This window comes from Alligator mississippiensis, chromosome 4 (genome assembly GCF_030867095.1).
Source record: "Alligator mississippiensis isolate rAllMis1 chromosome 4, rAllMis1, whole genome shotgun sequence".
NCBI classification, from domain to species: domain Eukaryota; kingdom Metazoa; phylum Chordata; order Crocodylia; family Alligatoridae; genus Alligator; species Alligator mississippiensis.
The window spans coordinates 105,057,792-105,063,791 of record NC_081827.1 but is presented as its reverse complement, the minus strand read 5'-3'; the positions used below and the strand labels follow the sequence as shown (position 1 = coordinate 105,063,791).

Genomic DNA, 6,000 nt, shown 5'->3' with positions numbered 1-6,000 from the left:
CACCAACAATAAGGTGTGATGGGATTTGGTTTGCAATTCCACAATCCTGCCTCCTGCCATGCACATGTGGCATGGCAGGACATACATGATCATGTGGATTGCATATTAGATCCCATCATGCCCATTATACCTGCATGTGTAGAGGAGTTGCCTAAAATGTTACTGCTCTGTCTCCATTCTCAATACTGATACAATGTCAACAGGTCTTCTCTGAAAGCTATATATGATTCTTTGGGGAAATAGTCTTCCCTAGTTCTATGCTGATGGAATTAGCCTGGGGAATACTGCCCCTTGCAGTGCAAAGAATCTCTCAGGTTACTTACATATTTTCATGATGTCCGACCATGAATTTTATTGGTTGGACCTTTTTGTTTCATAGGTCTCTGCACACTGGACGCTTTCAGTCCCACTGGATATGTTTGGAATGATGATTGCTGGAAAGGATAAAAAAGCAGACAATGATATAGCTTCCAGGATTTAAGACCATTCATTTTTTCAGGATCTGTTTTAGGGCTGTAATTCTGCATAGTATTTAAGTAATCCCTCTTCAGCCAAGCTGTTAAGTAGATGCCTAATTTTAAGCATATGCCTTTGTCAAAGGGCTGACTGGCACAACAATGTAACAAGACAGCCTTTTTGTTCAGGCCCTTTGACACATGATGCTAATAGTGGGATCAATATGGGTCTATTTCTAACTGGCTGAAGGACAACTGGCTGAAAGCCTGGACAGACATCATATCACCTGTCTGCTTCTATGGAAGTGAGGAGGAGCAGCCTCTGGCAGCTGACACAGAACCAGTGCAGATCAGGAGAATCCCCTTGGTGATAGCATTGGTGCTGTATTCATTTAAGTTCACAACTATAGCTTTAATTTTTTTAATCAGTTTCCCATTTGGGAAAAACAGATACCAAACAACAATAAACCAAAACATACATTTGAAATGGTCAGTGTCAAACATTTGCTTAGGTAAGAAAGTACTAGCTAACCCTCTTCTCCTTGCTGACTCCCTCCTTTTGTTACCCTTCTAAGCAAGAGACTAACATGCCACAGGTGTTGCAGTTGCAGTTGTTAATGGCCCTTGCTAACAGTGCATGGTCTCCTGGTGTGTGTAGCTGAGCTATAATCACCCCAAACTATAAACTAAGCTCTGAAGGTCATTTTGCCTTTTCTCATGGTTCTTGGTCATCCTGTCATCAGCTTTGTTGAATTGGGATAGACTGCTGGATTTGGGTCCAAAGGAGGTAATTTATATTTTCATTTTTGTCTTTGAAGTGTAGCTCAGCTTATGTTGATGATATACATTCTGATTGCCCAGAACCAAGAGCTTAGATGCATGAGTTTGTTTTAGTGCCACTACAACAGCAGTATCCTTGTTTTCCAGTTTGATTTGTACTTTTTTTTAAAGCAAAAAAGCAAGACTTCTCGGGTGTTACCTTTTCAACTATACAAACGAATCTAAATCTGGGAGTTTTTAACTAAAATGATGCTTGGGTGAATTATATTTTCCTTGTAGCTGTTGCATTTTTTTCATTTAAAAGATGTTCACTAACTTTTCATACATGGATTATCTTTATTACATAAATAGAAGTATCACTCTTTTTGAAGCCTGGCCAGACAGACAAAATGGTTTGCAAACCCTGCAGCTGGTAGTTTGTAAGGGTGTTTTTTCTTTTCATACATATCTTCAGCTCACTCACCTGTCTTTACTTTTATGTGCTTTGGAGTGGATCCCTTTGCATTCTCAGACTGGAAGTATGCCCAACCTGCTGTGAGAGCAATGTAATTGATCTTTTAACTTCTGGTCCACACAGATGTGATGATGTGGACGTGACATGACTTTAGTTTTCTTGGGGTTGTGTGTTGGGTGAGCAGGTGTGGGGTCCAGCATGTATGATCTGTTCAGCTTTACAGGCTAGCTTCTTTTGAAGAGGCATTTCAATAGGCATAGTTGTGATATTGGTCATCTGAAGCCAGGAACTTAATGAAAACCAGGCAGACAAACTGGGAGAGAACTCGGAGAAGAACAGCAAAAATAACAAAATGCTTTCAAAATTAAGACTTTTGAGCTAAAGGCAAAGAAAACTGAGCAAGCTCAGCCTACAAAGAGGAAACTATGGGCAAACCATAAACCTTTATTTTTGCATGAAAAAGTGTTACAAAAGGTACAAGGATTAAGTGTAACCTAGATGTAACAGCAAGCTCCTAATTAACTATATCCTCTTAGCACTTCATTGAATATAGCCTAGTACAAGTACATGTTTAGCAATGCCCTAGTATTAAAGCTGCATGGGGTTGGGTAGGGTGGTTGACCAGCATCAAATATTTGCTAATCCCAGAGCATGGTGAAGAAAATGACAGCCAACTCAAAGGGCAGTCATTAATAGCTTGATGTCAAACTAAGAAGTGTTATGTAGTTACGTTGTGGGGTATCCAGGGATCTGTCCTGGTTCTAGTACTTTTTAGTATCTTCATTGATAAATTTGATCAACTTTGATAAATTGGAGCAGTGGACACAAATAAGTAAGATGGAATTCAGTAAGGCAAATGCAAAGTAAAATGTTTAAAAGGACTAATGAAAGGCACAAATACAAAATAGTTAACAACTGACCAGGCTGCAATACCTTTCTTTACCCGGCAGTTATAACAGATTGCAGACACAATATGAATTAAAATTATAATATAGTTGAAAAAAGCTAACAACATACTGGGGTGTATTAACAGGAGTATTGCATGCCAGTATCACAAAGAAGTCTTACATTCTGTTCAGCGGTATTGAGGCCTGACTCGGTAGTGCCTGTTTTTGGGTACCAGGCTTCAAGAACGATGTAAACAAATTGGAAAGAGTTGAGAGATCTCACAGCCAGGGGAAATGCTGTAACCACTGGACTGAGATTTGGATTATTGCTGTATTGCTGAGTTATTCATGTTGCCTCTACCAAGAACAGTGTCAGCTCTAAATGCAGGGGTGGGGTCACAGCTGAGAATGTGGAGTTAAGTGTAGCTAGACTTCTTTTGGGCAGGGGTTAGACTGTCCATTGTCTTAGCATTTCCTACTGGCTAGTTTAGGCATCTTTCAGCTCAGCTTGCTGCCTTCTACGGAGTCCACTTTGAGGCACTTCTCTTCCCAGCCGTTGTACCGGGATCCTGCATTGAGAGTTCCACTGGGTGGCAGGGCCCCTGAAAGTTGGGCATTGCATATCTGAAAGCAGTATCTTTTGAGGTTCTACTACCTATAGTAATACTGATTAAACAGGTAGAGCAAGAAGGCCATCTTTTCACTGTGATCTGTGGTTGGAGCATGTTGGGTACATGCTTTGATGTTGGTTGGCATTTTTAAAACAGTTGGTGCTTTTTCTATTAGATGCAACTTGTGGGCCTGAATGACCTGGAATGCAGCTGTTGAAGTCAACTAGCTCTACCTAGGTGGGCTGGCATCCTCCATAATATACCATAATATATTGTGTTAATCATTATCTTGTATTCCTATTTAGCCTTATTTTAATCATAAATTATATTATGATTAAAATAAGGCTAAATAGCCTGCAAGCTGCAGCAGGAAAAATGTTGATTTAATATTGTGTACATATCAACTGTATAATTATCAGATTATTAAGGTGGGGAACAAGCTGCTGAGTATTATGGTGACATTTAGGGCTGTTTGAAACAGCACTGTTTCGTTTTGACTTCTGTGTCACCATTTCAAAGGGACAGTGTTTCATTTCACTGTTTGAAAGCACTGTTCCTTTCCCTCTTGTCAAAACTGTTTTGCTGTTTTGATGCAGCTTCGACACATTTCGACATTTCACCCATAGGCTATAATGGTGAATCATGAAAATGCCTATAACTTGGTCATTTCTTGACTGATTTGGATGAAAATTACAAGGATGGTAGCCCCTTCAGAGGGCATGAAGCCTGCCAAGTTTCAAGGAGATGGGTTTAGGGATTTCTGGGAAACTGCACCTCAGACTGTTCAAAGAAAAACTCATATCACCTGCTGGTAGCTGCAGCCTGCTGTCATCCTGTGCACAGATCTGGGTGCCTGTGCCGCCCTAGGAGGGCTGCAGGGCTGTGTCAGACTCTTCCTGGGGGGGTACGGGCCCCTGGATCTGCGTGTGGGATGACAACAGGCTGCCACTGCTAGCTGGGGCCAGAGCCAGCGCCAGCACCCGAGCCTGCCTGGCACAGACTGCACCAAGTGCCAAGAAGAACCCAGTGCTGGCGTTGGTACCAGCTGACGGCAGCAGCATGCTGCCATCCTGCGTGCAGATCTGGGGGTCTGTGCCCCCCGGGGGGGCTGTGCCGGACTCCTCCTGGGGGGAGCGGGCCCCTGGATCTGCATGTGGGATGACAGCAGGCTGCTGCTGCTGGCTGGGGCCAGGGCCAGCACTGGGTTCTTCCCAGTGCTCAGTGCATGCTGCACTGGACAGACTCAGGTGCTGGCCCCAGCTGGCAGCAGCAGCCTGCTGTCATCCCATGTGCAGATCCGGGGGCCTGTGCCCCCTAGGAAGAGTCTGGCACAGCTCTGCAGCCCACCCGCCCAGCCCTATGATCACTTCCCCAGCTCTTCTTGGGGGCACAGGCCCTCAGATCTGCGTGCAGGGTTTCAGCAGGTTGCCTACTGAAACCCTGCACGCAGGTCTGGGGGCATGCACCCCCCAGGAAGAGCTGGGGAAGCGATCGGGGAGCTAGATGTCAATATCGGAGCAGTCCTCCCCCACTCCTTAGTTTCTGTTTAGCTTCAAGCAAGCCTGGCTTTGAAACTCGAAATGTTTTGAAACGTTTTGAGTACCCTTGTTTCGTTTTGAAGCTGTTTCGAAGCCTTTTGTTTCATTTCGATTTTGCGGTTTTGAGTTTGAAATGTGTCGAAACAGCTTCAAAACAAAATGCCCATTGAAATTTTGCACAGCCCTAGTGACATCACCTTTCCTGGGGAACTGGGGGACATTCCTGCATCTCCTAATGGTTCTATTACAGTCCCTCCCTTCCCTGCAGAAAACAGCATGAATGATTAATTGGGTCCATGTATTAATGATGCTACTGATGCTAATGTCATTATGTTTCAGAGCAGGACCACATGGTAAGGTGTTTCTAGTGGAGGAGTTGGTTTATGGGTTCCATAATGATCATTGGTTCCATATGCAAGTCCCATGGCACCAAGAGGGATCTGACTATGCTGTGTGACCCCCCCAAATCCTGCAACAGTTGATCAGTCAAGGCTAGAAGTCCTCCCAGGCCTAGTAACCTGTGGTCTCATATGTTTAAGGCACACTAGTTTCTATAGTCAATTGCACATGAGAGAATAAGGGGCCTAAAATAACAGACAGCTGCAGTTAAGCCCTCAATTTGTATTCCCAGGTATGCACTGTCTTTGACTGAAGTCTGGGCTGGGACATGAACTTTCCTATAGCAAGATGCCTTTAATTGCTCTGCTACTATGTTCCTCATGGGTAGAGGAACAGGATCAAGTTACAGCATGACTGATTTAAAGAAATGGGGTTGGCCTTTAGCACTGATACACTTGATGGACTAGCATAGTAGATATCCATATTCTAAGTTCTTGAATGCTTCCTTTCTTTTCTGCTAGATACTGCTCTAAATCATATGGGTCAGTGTAGCTTTAGAAGCCGATGAAATATGAGCTGAACCATGACCTTGTAAATGAGCTTCAGTTGATACTCTGAGAGAAGAGGTTCAGGTAATATATGTATGAGAGAGGCTGGTGTTGTTAGTCCCACTTTTCCTTACAGATGAGGTTGAGTGTTTACTATAAGATGGTGGCTTGATGGACAACTTTTATGGAATGTACAAAGAGCGGAGTTATAATGGCGGATAGTTTGCAATGCACTGGAGCAAAATCTCATGCTTAGATAATGTAACAAATACTCTGCAGATTGAATGCTGAGAATCACTGTGCCAACAACCAAAATGGCTGTTGGTTGCCCTAATCCACTCATTTCATAAACATAATCCAAAAGCCCACTGAAATCAGTGGAAAGGAC

At 43.4% G+C, this 6,000-nt stretch overlaps 1 long non-coding RNA gene across 1 annotated transcript in view; it reads left to right on the top strand.

Annotated features, from left to right (window-relative positions):
- The first annotated feature begins 881 nt into the window (after positions 1 to 881).
- Positions 882 to 6,000, top strand: part of LOC106739985 (uncharacterized) — a 155,802-nt gene continuing 150,683 nt past the window's right edge. The window contains exon 1 of the long non-coding RNA XR_009461737.1: positions 882 to 1,242. This is a non-coding gene — a long non-coding RNA (uncharacterized LOC106739985). The remainder of the gene's footprint in view (positions 1,243 to 6,000) is intronic.